Source organism: Somniosus microcephalus, chromosome 1 (genome assembly GCF_052327205.1).
Source record: "Somniosus microcephalus isolate GS21.2 chromosome 1, FLI_Smic_1.0, whole genome shotgun sequence".
Lineage (NCBI taxonomy): Eukaryota > Metazoa > Chordata > Chondrichthyes > Squaliformes > Somniosidae > Somniosus > Somniosus microcephalus.
The window spans coordinates 199,055,337-199,073,957 of record NC_140987.1 but is presented as its reverse complement, the minus strand read 5'-3'; positions in this window follow the sequence as shown (position 1 = coordinate 199,073,957).

The window sequence follows — 18,621 nt, the reverse complement described above, 5'->3', positions numbered from 1 at the left end:
CATAGTGGCAATCCTACAGGACCACTTAAACCCCACACCGCTGCTGATAGCAGAACGATTTAAGTTTCACAAAAGGAACCAGCATAAATACAAAAGTGATGCTGAGTATTTAACGGAACTGCACAAGCTATCGAAACACTGCCAGTTTGGAACGGGACTATCAGATACTTTAAGGGGCAAGTTTGTGTGTGGGCTTCAAAGTGAAGGAACCCAGAAACGGCTTCTATCAGAAAAGGATCTTACGCTGGATAAGGCTTTCAGCATGGCAGTATGACACGAAGCAGCCGCACGGGGCGCTGCAGAGATACAATGGAGACCGCAAGAATATGGCACAAATGAAATGTCATATGGAGCAGTGAAGTGTTATCGCTGCGGCAGAACAACACACGACCATAAGAATTGTTGGTTCAAGGACCAAGTGTGCAGACAGTGTGGAAAAGTAGGACACATAGCAAGAGTCTGCAGGTCGGGAAAGGAAACCAGCAGCAAGAAATCTCCACAGGAGAAGTACAAAAAGGTACATAAGGTGACGGAGAGTAGTTCAGACGAACAGAAAAGTGATACAGACTCCGGAAGCAAGGAGCTGGGTTGTCTGAAACTACATAATGTAATCAAAATGGAGGATCACCAAACGATCTGGGTCACGCTCAAGATAGACGGAGTCCAAGTGAAAATGGAATTGGACACAGGATCAGCCCTAACAGTCATAAACCGAAGGGACTACAAGCGGCTATTCTCACATATACACTTGAGAGATACAGAGATTGTCTTGAAGACGTACACGGGGCAAAAAGTCTACCCCAAAGGAAAAATAAGGGTGAACGTTATATATAACGGCAAGGAAACACCAAAAGTGGACCTATATGTATTGCCAGATGGAGGACCACCACTACTAGGACGTGAATGTATCCGGAAGATACAGCTAGATTGGCATTCCATGCAAGCACTGACTGTAGATGCCAAAAAGGATGACGACGCCACACCTGGACGACTGTCAAAAATGCTAACTGGCGCACAAGAAGTGTCCCAGGAGGGACTCGGAACACTAAAAGGCATAACAGCAACGATCAAAATAGAGGAAAATGCAAGCCCAAAGGTTTTTAAGGCCAGACCGGTGCCTTATGCGATCCGCCCAGCCATTGAAGCAGAGCTGGAAGGTTTGGAACATTCTGGAGTACTGTCCAAAGTGGACTGGAGTGAGTGGGCTACACCCATCGTTCCTGTAATGAAGAGGTCATTGAGTAATACGCCTGGGGAACCAAAGAAGGTTCGCATCTGTGGGGATTTTAAGGTGACAGTGAACCCAGTCCTTCACACGGTACAATATCCGCTTCTGCGGATTGAAGATATTTTCGCCTCGCTATCTGGAGGAAAACGCTTCACTAAGATTGATCTGGCCCAGGCGTACCTGCAAATGGAGGAAGAAGAAGCCTCGAAACAGTACCTCACGATCAACACTCATAAAGGTCTCTACCAATACAACCGGCTGGTGTTCGGGGTAGCATCAGCTCCAGCTATTTGGCAAAGGGCAATGGATCAAGTCCTGCAAGGGATTCCAGGGACCCAGTGTTATTTGGACGACATCCTGGTCATGGGCGAAAATGACAGTGATCACCTCGCCAACCTTAGCAGGTGCTCACTAGATTGAAGGAATATGGGCTCCGAGCTAATCGCCACAAATGCGAGTTTTTCCAGAAGCAGATCTCGTATTGTGGCCACGTTATTGATGAAGAAGGGTTACATAAGTCCCCTGAAAAGATTGAGGCAGTAGTCAAGGCTCCAGCACCGGAAAATGTGTCACAACTGAGGTCGTTCCTCGGGCTGGTGAACTACTACCATAAGTTCTTGCCGAATTTGTCTATAGTACTACACCCACTGAACACCCTACTGCAAACGGGGGTACCATGGAAGTGGAATGACGAATGTAAACGAGCTTTCCAGAAGTGCAAAGAATTGATCACATCAAAAGAGGTGTTGGCTCATTTCAACCCAGCACTACCAATTCGGTTGGCGTGTGATGCATCACCCTATGGTATTGGAGTGGTGCTGTCGCACAAATTCCCGGACGGCTCAGAGAGGCCAGTAGCCTTTGCGTCTCGGTCACTAACCTCAGCCGAGCGTAACTATGCCCAGATTGACAGGGAGGCCCTCAGCCTAGTGTGGGGAGTGAAAAAGTTCAACCACTATCTGCACGGGCAGAAGTTCACCTTGCTGACTGACCACCAACCACTTGTCTCCATTTTTAATCCAAAGAAGGGCGTTCCGGTGATGACTGCGCAACGGCTACAAAGATGGTCCCTTTCTCTAGGGGCGAACCAATATGAAATAGAGTATAAGGGCACGAAACAGCATGGAAACGCTGATGGGCTATCATGCCTGCCACCGCCTACGGCAGAGGAAGCACCAGCAGTGGACCCTGTCGAAATATTTCATGCGACTATAATTGAACGCTTGCCAGTAACTAACGCGGATATAGAGAAGGTGACCCAAAATGACCCGACACTGTCTCGGGTATATGACTTGACGGTGAAGGGATGGCCAACACATGGCGACTCACTGTTGCCAGCATTCTCATCCAGAAGAGAATAGCTGTCAGTATGCCAGGGGACCTTGATGTGTGGATCCCGAGTGGTAATTCCACCCAAGTTAAGGGAGAGAGTGCCCAATGAGCTTCACGAAGGTCATCTGGGAGGGGTGAAAATGAAAAGCCTTGCTAGGGCTTATGTGTGGTGGCCGGGGATCGATCAGCAAATCGAGGACCTGACAAAGAGCTGCTCAGGATGCCAGAAGATCCAAAATGCACCACCACACGCCCCTCTACACCCATGGGAGTGGCCCTCCTCTCCATGGCAACGGGTGCATATTGATGTTGCTGGTCCATTCATGGACTCAATGTTTTTAATAGCCGTGGATGCACACTCGAAATGGCCTGAGGTGATCAAAATGTCCTCCACCACCACGGAGGAAACGATTGCAGTCCTACGGACCATATTTGCCAAGAACGGCTTACCAGAGCAGATTTGCTCTGATAGCGGACCACAGTTTGTGTCCAAAGAGTTTCGGAAATTTATGAAAAGGAATGGGGTAAGGCATTTCACATCCACCCCGTACCATCCAGCCACAAATAGGTTGGCTGAGAGGTTCGTACAAACCTTTAAAAAGGCAGTAAGGGCCATGTGCGATGATGACATTCCACTGCAGCATAAGGTGGACAATTTCCTGTTAGCCTACAGAAATGCGACACATGCAGTCACCAACCAGACCCCGGCCATGATGTTCTTTAACCGAAGGTTGAGACCTCGTCTGGATTTGCTCAGACCAAATGTACGAAGAGATGTTGAGAATAAGCAATTCCAGCACATCAATGAGAAGCCGACAAGGAGCTTCAATGTAGGGCAACCAGTCTTGGCCCGCGACTACCGAACTGAGAAATGGCAACCAGGAACGATATGCACACGGCAGGGGCCACTAATGTACACAGTGGATGTTGGGGAGAACATTGTGAGACGCCATGTCGACCAGATCCTAGAGTCACAGGAACGAGTCAACCCCATGTCTCGCGTACCTGGTGATGAACCCGATATACAGGTAGCATCTACCCCAGAAACAGTAGCATCGGAAGCTGATGAACCAACCGACGACAGGGTGCCAGAATCGCCTCCGCACCAAGAGCAAGACACTCAGGAAAGGCGCTATCCAGAAAGGATCAGGAAGCCGCCCCAAAGACTGAATTTATAAATGGACTATTTTCAGTTAATGTTGCATGTTTAAAGTGTTAATTGTTAAATGAATGTTTTGGTACTGTTAATCTAAAAGGGGAGGAATTGTAGTGTATGTACATTTAAGGGGAGAACTACTTTTTACAGCTCCTGTATACTGTAGTACCGGCAGTGACCACACCTGTATAAAAACCTTGAGTAGGGTTCTGTACTGTTAGTTTTAGAGTAACCCTCATCCAGTAAACACCTGTTGATTGTTCCTCTGCAGTCTCTGTCTATTTCTTGAAGGACACCATACATCAAGATTCACGGATTTAACACAAACAACCAAGGACATCCATACCAAACGCGGGAGGAGAACAAGACCCGAGTTCAAAGTCACACAGGACACACAGGCCGCAAAAAGGGGCAGACGAAACGAGACGAGACAAGACGAGATGAATAAGAAGGTAAAACCTGACAAGAGCAGAGAAGGGCAGCAGAAGACGCATTGGTAAAAACCAAACGCCTAGTTATAAGCTGGCGTTTGGGGAAGAAATTAGCAGTGTATGTATGGACAGTGAGAATAAGTTGGCAATTGAACACTGCGAATAAGCTGGCGTTAGACGCGGGTGTCCATGCCCGCAACGAATATGCTGGCATTTGACGCTTGGGTAGTAAAATCAAATCAGTAGTAAAAACTGCCAACCGCCCCGTTACCGCCGCCGACGGCCCGAGGGAGAAGAAGAAGAGAACCCATCGCGATGAGACGACGACGGTAACTGAGGAGAGGGAAGGTGTGTCGCATCAACAACTCCAGCACCGCACCCTGAGACCACGTGGCGACGGAGTACCCCAAAGGACAGAAGACCAAACCTCAAAACTCACAACGTTAAAGCAACAGGTTTTTGATTGGTGAGCATGAATTCCTGGCCCCTCACAGCTTAATCTAGTTAGATATAGGGGTGGGATAAGGATAAGGGGATTGTTAATGTAGTTGTTTTCCCTCAATGTGCCGTGTGTTCTCCATTCCCTGTATAAGTGCAATTGTTTATGCCTGTATTTTATACCAGTAATTCTCTTAAGAGTGTGTTTTATTTCTGTTTTAATAAAATCTTGGTTTCCTTACACCAAACCACTTGTCTACTCGATTTTCTGTATCACCGCCTGTACCTAAGTCCGGTGTCTAGAACCCAAGGGTGTGGGAGCAATTCGAACCGCTCACGGGACAGTCAGAGGCGAAGCTGACTGGGCGCACGCACCACACACCACCCGCTACACGACCATGGCTCTCTCAGTGGCAGTCAAGGTCAACATCGCCCTCAATTTCTTCACCAGTGGATCCTTCCAGTCTGTAACAGGAGACATAGTTAACATTTTGCAGTTCTCCATCCATCGCTATATCCAGGAGGTCACAGAGGCTCTCTTTAGTAGGAGAAAGGACTACATTTCCTTCCCTATCACCAGAGAGAGGCAGGACGAGCATGCATGTGGCTTTGCCAGGATAGCGGGATTTCCCATGGTGCAAGGCGCCATTGACTGCACCCTTGTAGCTTTGCGGGTACCACATAACAATCCTGAAATCTTCCATAACTGCAAAGGCTATCATTCACTTAATGTGCAGTTGGTGTGCAACCACAGACAGTGAATCATCAATGTGAATGCTCGCTATCATGGCAGCAGCCACGATGCTTTCATCCTGTGCCAGCACTCTTCCAGCCACCACGTCAAGCTCACGGCTGGCTGGTCAGAGACAAGAGCTATCCACTCTCCACCTGGCTCATGACTCCACTCCACAGCCCCAAGACTCCTGCCAAGCACTCATATAATGAGAGCTATGCTGCCACCGGGAACATCATCGAACTGCCCAGCGGCCTGCTCAAGCAATGGTTCCACTGCCTTGACCGCTCGGGAGGAGCCCTCCATTACTCGGCTGAGCGGGTGCCCCATTTCATGGTGGTCTGCTGCATGCTCCACAACGTGGCCATCATGAGGACCCAGCGCTTGCCACCAGGGATTGCGGGACCACCTCAGGAGGAGCAAGAGGGAGAGGAGGAAGAGGAGGAGGACGAGGATGAGGAGGAATAGGAAGACGAGGAGGACGACGAGGATGACGAAGGAGGAGGCAGCCATTCGATCAGCCTTCTGGAAGGGCGGTCCGTGATCACCTCATCAGACTGCAGTTCCAATAAATTAAACCCCAGATCCCCATTGTTCACCACATCCCCATCATTCTATCCCTGTCGCAGGCCATATCACAGCGCAAAGCTGAAATGAGACACACCGCAAAAGAATCCAAACTAAATTAATAAATTTATCAATCATCAGTGAACACATATTTACAACAACAATATTAACTATTCACCCTCGTGCAATCCCTTAGTGCCTCTCATTATTGTGCCTTTGCCTACTCTAGTGCTCCTACGAAGTGTTGGGCTAGTGGCTGCAGCACGGTGGGTGGAAGGTTGCTGAGTGTCCATGCGGGAGACTTTAGATGGCTTTGCAGGATGCCCTCGACCAGCTCTGGGCCTGGAAGGCCCGGCTGTACACTGCACCACCTCAGCATGGGTTGCAGCAATCTGGGCTGGCTGGATGACAGGCAGCAACAAGGGCAATGGCGGAGTGCCAGTGATGGGAGCAGGAATGCTGTCATTCTGAGAGAGTACAGCAAGTTCCTGCTCCACTGAGCCACTGCCACTCCCCCAGAGTAGAACATCAGCATCCCTAGCAATCTGTTGGAGCACAGATTGCTGGCCTGTTGTGACACCGTGAAAGTCCTGGTCGACGCTGGTAGACCCAGCCACAATGCTTGGCATCAAGTTGAGACTGGATGAGAGCCATCTGAAATTGGATGCCACCAAGCATAAACTGCATTACAGCATTAAGACGTTGCGTCGCTTCCACCTGTGCTGCAATGGAAGCTGCCAGGTCGCCCATCACACGTGGCATCAGGTCTGGGTCGTCATGGTCTCTCTGGGAGTTTACCATCCTTTGCAGACTGGAGATGATGGGCTCCATGGTGCGCGCAGAGCCTTGTGCAATGTTGGAGTCCTGTGCATCAGAACTCGCATGCAAACTTGCCCTCAAGGGAGCTGGCCCCCGAGCTACCCTTTCCCCTGGCCTTGCTACAGCTCACTCGTCCATGGTGCCTCACCCTGTGCAGATCCCGCTACTATACTAGCCTCTAAAGAACATGTAGTGCCAGTATCTGAGCAGGTGCTTGCGGGTGAGACATGCAGTGACGCGGTGTGTTCTTCCTCCTCCTCCTCTTCTCCCGTCTCGCTCTCTATGGTGCCCTCAGGGACAGGCTGCTCAGGTGCTTGCTGATTATCTGAAAGCATAAAGGCACAAGTGTCGTGTTAAGGTGAGGGGAGGGGACAGGAAGGGAGAAATGCATGAATACAGCATGATTGGCTGGAAAGTGCGAAACGCTTGTGGTGTGAGGGGGAAGTGGGATGTGAGAAGAAGGAGGGTGGAATGAACATACCGTTGTTGTCTCCAAGGGGGACAGCGTCGCCAGTGACCAGTCGCCAGCCCACCACCTGGCGCTCAATAATCTGCAACACACTATTCTCCAGCTCAGACAGTGGTTGGGTGTCAGCTTGTCCCCCGCCTGTGCACTCCTGCTCCTTCCTGTTGTGAGCCACCTTCGCCTGCAACAGAAATGACAGTGTGTGAGTGAATGAAAGCCCCACAACCCCCCAAGATATCTGTGCTCCTCTAATTCTGCCCTCTTGAGCATCCCTGATTATAATCGCTCAACCATTGGTGGCCGTGCCTTCTGTTGCCTAGGCCCTAAGCTCTGGAATTCCCTGCCTAAATGTCTCCACCTCTCTACCTCTCTTTCCTCCTTTAAGATGCTCCTTAAAACCTACCTCTTTGACCAAGTTTTTGGTCACCTGCCCTAATTTCTCCTTATGTGGATCGGTGTCAATTTTTTTGTCTTGCAATACTCCGGCGAAGAGCCTTGGAATGTTTTACTACATTAAAGGTGCTATATAAATACAAGTTGTTGTTGAGTGTAGAGCAATGTGTTTGGGTGATGTGCCTGCCACAGTTGAATAGCTGTCATTGTGTGCAAGGTGTGAGATGTGTGTGTGAGTGTTGGTAAGTAGAGATTATTGGTTCGTGAGTGCTGGGGGTGTGCTGCTTTTTGGCAGTGTGTGAAGACTGTGGTTCAGGTGGTGGTATGTAACATTTGTGGAAGCATTCACTCACCCTGACCACCCAAGTGAGGCCGTTAAATTTCTTCCTGCACTGTGTGTGGGTCCTGGGGACCGCAGTGCTGCCCGGGACATGCTGCGCTACCTCCCTCCACATGGTGAGGAAGACTTGCGGCAAGGGCCTCCCGCCACTTGCCGGATAGCGCACCGCCCTCCGCCTCTCCACAGTGAACACCAACACCTCCAATGCTTGATCGCTGAATCTGCGGGCTCTCTCCCTGAGGCATGGATCTGCCATGAATACAGCTGCTTCAGTCACCCGGCTCCTTCTCCTTCACCTGCTGCTGCTTGCTGAGGCAGTTACACAGCCAACAATGCTGAGAATGACGTTCTGCAGCATCAATGAACCTTCCCTTTAAGAACTGTGGCAATGATGACTTGTGATTAGACTGCACGCAATATTGGTCCAGCCTTTGAGTGTAACACCAATGATCTTGGGCTGTAGGACTTGAATTAGCACTCCAATCATTTCTTTGTGGCTAGTGCTTGTTATGTTCATAAATAAATAGACGTTTTCATTATGAACAGCTAGCTTAGAGCTAGTCATTTATTCAGCCATGTGGACTAGTGTACAGGCATCCATCTTGACTACTGCCTTGTGGGTAGCCCCGCACTAAACATACAGCTCCACCTAGTGAACCATTCTAGAATGACATGTTACTGATCATTACATCCCCCTTTCTTAGAGGTTAAACAAAATCAATATCAATCAATCATAATGACATAAACATCTTCACAACAGTCAACACATTTTCAAAGCTTTACTTTATGAACGCTAAGCTTTTCATTCTTTTATTATAGTTTTCTTTGTACTCAAAGATTAAGTCTATCAGGCTTTTTTACTTCACGTGTGGATCTTCTCAGCACAGGTAAGTCTGATGTGTTTTCATGGGAGCCTGTATGTGTGTTTGTGTTAGATTGTTCTGGTGGTGAGTGACAAGATTCAGTTGCGGCATTGTCATCGATTTGCTCTTGGATAGTTTCTTGTCCTTCCTCAGTTCTAACGGTGTATGACCTTGGTCCTACTTCCTCAAGAACTGTAGCTTTCCTGTTCCATGCATTTGGATCCTCAATCCTGACAGCATCATCCCTTGCCAATGGTTTCAGAGTTTTGGATGACTTGTCATAGTGTGATTTCTGTTTCAGCTTTAACAGTTGAAGTCTCTGGCCTAGAAATTGAGTGCCCTTAGCACCGATTTTGCGGCGCTAGAGGGCCTAGCGCTGCAATTGGCGCCGGTTCCTAAATTGCCTGGGGCCCTTCCGCGGCGGTAGACCGGTAGCGCTGCGCCGGCACCGATGACGTCATCAGTGTGCGCAGCGTCCCGGTTGCCGTGGTAACCCGGCCCCAAGCCGAAATTCAGTTGCGCCCGCCTCGCCAGTGGCAGCCGCAACTAAGACTCCGGCAAACGAGTGCTGCCGGAGTCTGCGCCGGCGCTTTAAGGAGGCGCGGCGGCCGGCCGCTTTCCCGCCGGCCGCCTGCCCGCAGCTCCCTCCCCGGACTTCTCCCCCCACCCCCCCCCCCCGGAACAGATGCAAGCCCGGCACTTGTCCGAGGTGCCGGGCTCATTTTTGCAGAGATTTGCGCGGGCCGCGGCCGGGTGCAGGCAGCTCCTCCTTAACGGAAGGAGGAGGCCTGCACTTCCCGAGCCTGCCGCACCGCAGCGGGCGCCGCAGCGCCGGAATAGCACCGCAATGCGGCGCGTTGCGCCAGTTTTCAGGCGCTAAAACCCTTCAGTAGCGCCGGCAACCGTTTGGGCGCGGCGCTACTGAATTTTTGGCGCGTGCAAAGGGACTTAGCGCCAGCGCTAACTTCCGGCGCTAAAGCCCTGGCGCAGCGCAAACTCAATTTCTAGGCCTCTGTCTTAGTTCCTTACTCTGCTTTTCTTTTGCACAGCAGGGTAGCGTGGTGCACAACTTGCGACCCATTAGGAGTTCAGCAGGCGAAGAACCACAGTCTAAAGGTGAGGCTCGGTAGCTCAGCAAGGCGAGATAAGGATCAGACTTGCTTTCTGCTGCTTTCTTCAGTAGCTGTTTGAGAACTTGAACACCTTTCTCTGCCTTACCATTCGACTGAGCATACAGAGGACTGGATGTGATGTGTTGAAAGTCATAATGTGCTGCAAACTGTTGCCACTCCTTACAGTTGAAGCACGGACCATTGTTGCAAACGGCAATCCTGGGAATTCCATGTCTGGCGAAGATGGATTTAACATGCATTATGACATTGCTTGCTGATGTGCTTGAGAGCAGTGCCATCTCAGGATAGTTAGAATAGTAGTCAATCACTATTAGATAGTCTTTACCATTCAAATGAAAAAGGTCCATACCAACCTTTTGCCATGGTGCTGTTGGTAAGTCAGCTACTATCATTGGTTCCTTTGTTTGTTTGTTTTGGTGTTTCTGACATGTCTCACATATGCCTATCATGTTCTCAATGTCCTTATTTATGCCAGGCCAATAAACAGTGTCTCTTGCTCTCCTTTTGCATTTTTCAATTCTGAGGTGTCCCTCATGAATTCTTTTGAGCATGTCTCGACGTAAAGCCTGTGGAATGACTATTCTGTTCTGTTTTAGTAATAGTCCACTTGCGACACTCAACTCTGACCTGATGTGAAAGTACTTTGGACAGGAACCTTTTGACCAACCATGATGAATGTTCTCTATTAATGTTTGTAACACTGTATCTTTGACTGTTTCTTCTGCTATTTGCTTTGATTTTGTGTCTGACACGGGCAGCGCAGCAGTGACCATACTCACATGAACATCCACGTCTTCTTCAGTAGAGCTCACATGACTCATTGTGGGTGCTCGGGATAGTGCATCTGCTAACACTATGTGTTTGCCTGGTGTGTAGATCAGTTCAAAGTCATATCTTTGCAGCTTCATCATGAGTCGTTGAATCCTTGGAGACATCGCGTTCAGATTTTATTTTATGATGGCAACCAGTGGGCAGTGGTCTGTCTCAACTGTGAAGGTGGGAAGTCCATATATGTAGCCATGGAACTTTTCTTGTCCAACTACCAAGCCTAGACATTCCTTTTCAATCTGGGCGTATCGACACTCAGAATCAGTCATAGACCTGGAGGCATAGGCAACAGGCTCCAATCTTCACCCTCTGCTTGTAGCAAGACCGCGCCTAGGCCATCTTTTGATGCATCCGTTGACAGTTTGATTCTCTTTGTTGGGTCAAAGAAGGTGAGTACAGGTGTGGCTGTCAGCACTGTTTTGAGGTTCATCCACTCTTGTTCATGTCTTTCTGTCCATGCGAACTCATTTATTTTATGTAGCAGGTCTCGCAGACAGGCTGTCTTGGCTGACAAGTTAGGAATGAACTTTCCAATGAAGTTTATCATCCCCATGATGCGTAGCACTCCTTTTTTGTCAGTGGGTCGGGGCATTTTGAGTATGACGTTTACTTTTTCCATATCTGGCTCTATTCCTTTACCAGATAGATTATCTCCTAGGAAAGTGACTTCCTGGATGCCAAACTGACACTTGGCCTTGTTGAGCTTCAGTCCATTCTGGCGTATGCTCTGTAGCACTTTAGTCAGTCTCTCATTGTGTTCTTTCAGTGTGGAGCCCCAGATGATGATGTCATCAACATAGACCCGAACTCCTTCCAGACCTTCAATTATGTGTTCCATCGCTCTATGAAAGATTTCAGATGCAGATATTATCCCGAAAGGCATCCTGAGGAAACAATACCTGCCAAATGGTGTGTTGAAGGTACAGTATTTGGTGCTCTCTTCATCCAGTTTTAGTTGCCAAAATCCTTGTGAGGCATCGAGCTTTGTGAAATATCTGGCACCTGACATTTCACTGGTGATTTCTTCTCGCTTGGGAATCTGGTAGTGTTCATGTTTTATGTTTGCATTTAGGTCCTTTGGATCCATGCATACTCTTAGATCATTGTTCTTTTTCTTTACACATACCATGGAGTTAACCCAGTCTGTTGGCTCTTCGAATTTCCTGATGACTCCTAGTGTGGTCATTCTGTCCAGTTCTTTCTTGATCCGGTCACGCAGGGGTGCTGGAACTCTCCATGGAGCATGTACCACTGGCTGAGCATCCTCCTTTAGCTGGATCTTGTAAGTGAATGGTAGAACTCCAAATCCTTTGAACACATCCTGGAAATTACTCACTACAGAATCCACCGAGTCATCTGGTCTGCTTATGGCACAGTTTATACGGTAGACTCTCTTGACCAGTTCTAAGTCTTCACAAGCTTTGTCACCCAGTAGTGAATCAAGTCCTTCAGCCACAACAGAAAACATGAGATGATGCACTTTGTCTTTGACTGTCACTTTAAGTCTGCATACACCTAAGCTATCTATTTTCTGTCCATTATAGTTCTTCAGTAGTACTGACTTTTTCTGTATTTTGGGCTTTTCTTTCATATTTTCAATGTCACTCATACTGATTAAGTTTGCTTTTGCCCCAGTGTCTAGTTTCAATGTAACTAATGCTCCATTTACCTGCAGTGGCATTACCCATTTGTCCTCTTTTACTGCATTAACTTTATGTTCAGCATTGTCCATTCCTGAGAGCTGCACATTTTCTGTATCCTTTTCGATATTGCCACATGACACCATTCCTACAAAAAATGTCTCACTTAAATCAGTGTCCTCAATCACATTGACTTGTTGCCATTTCTTTGTTTTTACTTTTGAAAAGCATTGTTTGGCAAAGTGATTCTTTCCATTGCATTTTGTGCACATTTTCCCAAACGCTGGGCATTGTCTTGGCTGGTGCTGGTAACCACAGTGTTTACAATTAAAAATTCCATCCTCCGATTGTTTTGCATTTCTGTTCTGCCCCTGTTTCTTCCCCTTGTAGGACACAGCACCGACAGCAGCACAGTCACTCATTACAGTCACATCATTATTAATTTCACTGAAAGTCCTTGCGTGCTGTTGAGCTAGCTCACTGGCATGGCATATTTTCACAGCATTCTCCAATGTTAGTTTGGTTTCTCTCAACTAACGTTCCCTGACTTTTTTATCATGAATACCAAACACAATCTGGTCATGAATCATGGATGATTTCAGTTCAGAGAAATTACATGTTTGTGCTTTCAGTTTCAGATCAGTCACAAAGCTATCAAAAGTCTCATTTTGCTGCTGTGTCCGTGAACGGAACACGTATCTCTCGTAGGTCTCGTTCTTTTTTGGAGAACAATGTGTATCAAACTTCTTTAGCACATCGTCCATTTTTTCTCTATCCCTCTCTTGATCAAATACAAACGTATTAAATACCTCTATCACCTGCGGGCCTGCAACCGTGAGCAGTAATGCTATTTTCCTTGCATCTGGCATCGTACTGAACCTGATGGCGGCAATGTAGAGTTCAAATTGTTTATTTGAAAGTCCGCCAATTGCAGTCGACATTCCCCGTGAGTTTCAAACCCTCCGGTGGCTTCAAATTCTCCATGTTGCATTTCACAATATTAAGCAGATATTACCACTTCTGGTACCATGTTATGTTCATAAATAAATAGATGTTTTCATTATGAACAGCTAGCTTAGAGCTAGTCATTTATTCAGCCATGTGGACTAGTGTACAGGCATCCATCTTGACTACTGCCTTGTGGGTAGCCCCGTACTAAACATACAGCTCTACCTGGTGTACCATTCTAGAATGACATGTTACTGATCATTACAGTGCTGTTGGGAGGGTTTAAACTAATTTGGCAGGGGGGTGGGCACCAGGATGTACCATTAGAAGGGAGAAACAAGGTGCACAAAGGATTAGGAGAGACAGATAGAACTAGAGTAAGAAATAGTAAGGTATTAGGTGGGGTCACACTAAGAGAATACAAGAAAGTCCAAGAAGTGCATGTCTGTAAATGCAAAAAAGCATGGTAAATAAGGTTGGTGAGCTACAGGTGCAAATAGCCACATGGGAATATGATGGTGTGGCAATAATGGAGACCTGGCTCAAAAAAGGGCAGGATTGGGTACTAAATATTCCTGGATCTAAGGTGTTCAAGGAAAGGCAGGAACAAAAGAAAGAAGGTGGGGTGGCAGTATTGATTAAGGCGAATGTTACAGTGCTGGAGAGAAAGGATGTCCTGGAGGGGTCAAGGACAGAATCTATTTGGTTAGAGTTAAGAAATAATAGAGGTGCCATTACACTACTAGGTGTATTCTATAGGCTGCCAACTAGTGGCAAGGATATAGAGGAGCAAATTTGCAGGGAAATTACAGAGAGGTGCAAGAACTATAGAGTAGTGATAATGGGGGACTTCAACTATCCTAATATAGACTGGTGTAGGAATTGGGGTTCCTAGCCGAAGAATTGAGATCGACTCAGAAAATCAAAAACAATAAAATTTAATGAACAAACAAAGCTGTACAGGAAACTGTAGGATACAATACAAATAGGTCTGGTCTGCTTGAAAGCCTCTCTGGAAAACTGCTAGAAGGTTCCGAGCTCAACTGCTAGCAGGTTCCGAGCTCAACTACTAGAAGGTTCCGAGCTCTGACGTCATGACGTCATCACGTTCTTCCCGCCGTTGAGAGATCACGTGATGGACGGCATGACATCATCACGCGGAGTACAGGAAAGAAGCCCTAGTACAGTTAACAGATACATTGAAGGTACAGCCCCCAGCTGTACTACATTGCTGTAACAGGAATTATATACAATTGTCCGTAATCCTCTGGTGGTTCCGCCACATGCGCCCCCCCCAGAATTGTTTTTAACAGAGAAGGCAAGGCAAGAAGGGGGTCTGACGAGTCTGTCCAACCGGCAGCTGGAATGGAGCGCTAGAAGATGAACTGGCCGTGAGCTGTGGTTGGGATGATGCCGCAGGCGGAGGAGAAGAAGAGGCCGGCTGTGGTCGACCCGGTGAGGTGGGCACTGGCAACTCGGCAGATGACTGTGGCTGTACTGGACCGGCAGTCGACGGTGGACGACCACGACGAGGCGGCTGAGCGGTGATGACTGGTTCGCTCAGATCCAGATGCGCCGGTTTCAACCGGTCGATGGAGATGTGGTCAGGCTTACCGCCGACGTCGACTGTGAAGGACGTCACCTGACGAGATGACGTGGAACGGACCTGTGTAAGGCGGTTTGAGCGGGTTTTTGTGAGCATCCTGCCGAATGAACACGTATTCTGCGCTCTTAAGATCCACCAGGACATGGGAGCGCTGCAGGTCATGATGCGACGTAGGCACTGGGATGAAATTCCTAGCCGCTCCCTGGTGGCTGACGAGCTGCTGAGCTGGGGACCAGGGTTCCGTGTGAGGAGGAAGAAAATCACCAGGCACTCTGAGTGGTTGGCCGTAAACCAGCTCTGCTGAAGAAAAAAGCAGGTCGTCCTTAGGTGCTGTGCGAAGACCTAGCAGCACCCAAGGGAGCCTGTCCACCCAACTAGGCCCACGGAGACTAGCACACAGTGCGGCTTTAAGGGGCCTGTGGAATCTTTCACACAGACCGTTCGCCTGTGGATGGTAGGCGGTGGTACGATGAAGCTTGGTGCCCAAACCTTGAGCTACAGCGTTCCAAAGCTCAGAGGTAAATTGAAGCCCCCGGTCGGAGGAGATGTTAGCCGATACCCTGAACCGAGCTACCCACGACGAGATGAAGGCTCTGGAGACGTCTGCCGCTGTGGTGGCAACCAAAGGAATTGCCTCTGTCCACCTGGTGGTGCGGTCTACCACGGTGAGGAGGTGAGTGTACCCGCAAGAGGAAGGGAGAGGACCAACCAGGTCCACGTGCACATGGTCGAATCGACTCTCCGGAACCGGAAAAGTGGCGACTGGGGCCTTAACATGGCGTTGTATCTTGGACTTCTGGCAACTCACGTAGGTATTGGTCCAGTCACGGACGTCGAGATGCATGCCCTTCCAGACGAATTTCTTTGCCATGAGTCATTGTGACGCTCTCATGCCAGGGTGTGACAACCCGTGGATAGTGTCGAAAATTCTCCTGCGCCATTCGACTGGAACGATTGGACGTGGGACTCCCATCGAGATGTCACACAGGAGTGTGGTCCCTGCGGCCTGGAAACTGACATCAGCCACTTGTAAGCTGGAAGGTGCGGTCCGGTATGCCTGCACTTCAGGGTCTGCCTTCTGTTCTTTTGCCAAACCAACATAGTCGACTCCCAGGTGTACTGCGTGGAGCTGGGCATGGGAGAGACACTCCGCCACCAGGTTGTCTTTGCCCGAGACATGTTGTATGTCGGTTGTAAATCCAGATATGTACGTAAGATGACGTTGTTGCCGTGCCGACCATGGTTCCGCTGTCTTGGCCATCGCAAAAGTAAGTGGCTTGTGGTCTACAAAAGCCGTGAATGGGAGTCCTTCCAGTAGGAAGCGAAAATGGCGGATGGCCAGAAACAATGCCAACAACTCCCTATCAAAAGTACGATACTTGCGTTCGTTCTTCCACAATTGACGGCTGAAGAAAGCCAGTGGTTGCCATGTGCCGTCGACCCACTGCTCCTGTACTGCCCCGATGGCATAATCAGATGCGTCGGTGGTAAGGGCAATGGTTGCGCCCGGAAGGGGATGTGCCAACATGGTCGCAGCAGCCAAAGCGTTCTTAGTGTCGAGGAAAGCCTGGTCCATCTGGGGTGTCCAATCGATCAGGTCTTTGCCCGATTTACCTCTGAGGGCCGCGTACAAAGGTTGCATCAACAATGCCGCCTTGGGGACGAACCGATGATAAAAATTGACCATTCCCAGAAATTCCTGGAGGGCCCTGATGGTCTGAGGAAGAGGGAATGAGGTGACTGCTTCCACCTTCGTGGCCAGCGGGACGGCGCCTTCTGAGGTGATTCTGTGTCCCAGGAAATCAGTGCTGTGCAACCCAAACTGGCACTTGGCTGGGTTGATAATAAGGCCATGTTGGCTGAGACGAGAAAAAAGGGTATGCAAGTGCATAATGTGTTCTTTCGTGCTGTTACTGGCAATAAGGATGTCGTCTAGGTCGATGAAGATGAACGGCAGATCGCACAACACGGAATCCATGAGATGTTGGAAGGCTTGTGCAGCATTCTTCAGCCCAAACGGCATACGAAGGAACTCAAAAAGCCCGAAAGGTGTGATGACGGCAGTTTTGGGGGTGTCCTGAGGATGCACGGGCACTTGATGATAGCCTCGGACGAGGTCTACTTTGGAAAAGATGGAATTCCCTGCCAGATGGGCCGAAAAATCCTGAATGTGAGGTATTGGGTACCGATCCTATGTGGTAGCCTCATTCAGGCATCTGTAGTCGCCGCATGGTCACCATCCGCCACCCGGCTTAGGAACAATGTGTAATGGCGAGGACCAAGGACTATTTGAACGTCGAATACGAGCTCTTGCATAAACGGGGGATCCTGTCTGGTAATGTGGTGCGCCACACCGTGCCTCGCGACTGAAGAAGAAAATGTGGGCCTGGTGAGCTCAGGGAACTCACTGAGAAGATGAGAGAACTCATTTGGAGATGGGACTGCACAGGCAACTGACCAAGACATCGCGGTGCTTCGGTGGCAGGGGACTGAGTGAAAAGTGGAGGCACTGATTAGCCGGCAGTGTCGGACGTCGACGAGAAACCCATTTGCGCAGAAGAAATCTGCCCCCAGGATGGCCTGTGAGACTTTCGCCGTGATGAACTCCCAAACAAAACGTTGGCCACCAAAACTCAACTGGACCCTACGCTTTCCGAACGTGCGAATGGCCGCACCATTGGCTGCCTCGAGGGGGGGACCTTGACCGCTGGATTGAAGATCTAGCTTCGACGCTGGTAGGATACTGCACTGGGAGCCAGTATCACAGAGAAAACGTCGCCCTGACAGGGAGTCTGTAATGTATAGGAGTTTCCCTGCGGACGTGACAGCCATCGCAACTCCGGCGCGTCCCTTAGGACTTATTGATCTTCTCAGAAACCGATGGTTTGAGGTAGGTTTTTTTTTGGGTGAGAAACTGCAGGGCGGATGGCAATTTCTGGCCTTCGCGCCAAAACGAGCGTGGTATGCACACCAGCCTGCAGGAGGAGGAGTCGGATTCGCTCTTGTGGGGGATGGGCGCCTCGTGGCTGCACAAGATTGTTGTGAGACAGTGAATATTTTACCCGCTTCTGCGGCGAGTTCAGCACAATCCGTGATCGCGGAATTGGCCAAGGCCATCTGTGTGGGTTAGGTTGATTGGCCATGATAAAAATTAGCCTTTAGTGTTAGGGGGGATTAAATATGTGGGGTTACGGGGTTACGGGGTTAGGGCTTGGGTGGGATGGCTGTCAGTGTAGGGACCGGGTGCTAGGGTTTGGATGATCAGCCATGATCTCGTTGAATGGCGGAGCAGGCTCGAAGGGCCGAATGGCCTACTCCTGCTCCTATCTTCTATGTTTCTATGTTTCTATGCTTCTATGTACTGGCTCTGGTAGTTGACAGAGAAACAGCTCGCGGAACAGAAAACATTGCGATTCTGAGCCCAAAAGTGTGAGCATTTGGCTCATGAGCTCTGAGGGTTTTGAGTCCCGGAGGCCGGGCATGGAGATAAGTCTGCGAGCGCGCTCCGACTTGGACAGACCGAAAATCTGCAGTAAATGTGCTTTTAAAGCTTCGTACTTGCCATCGTTCGGTGGACTCTCGAGGAGGCTGACGACCCGCGAGGCCGTGGCGCTGTTGAGGGCGGAGACCACGTAATAATAACGGGTTGAATCCGCTGCTGCAAATTGGGCTTCTGCCTGGAAAAACCACGCAGCCGGTT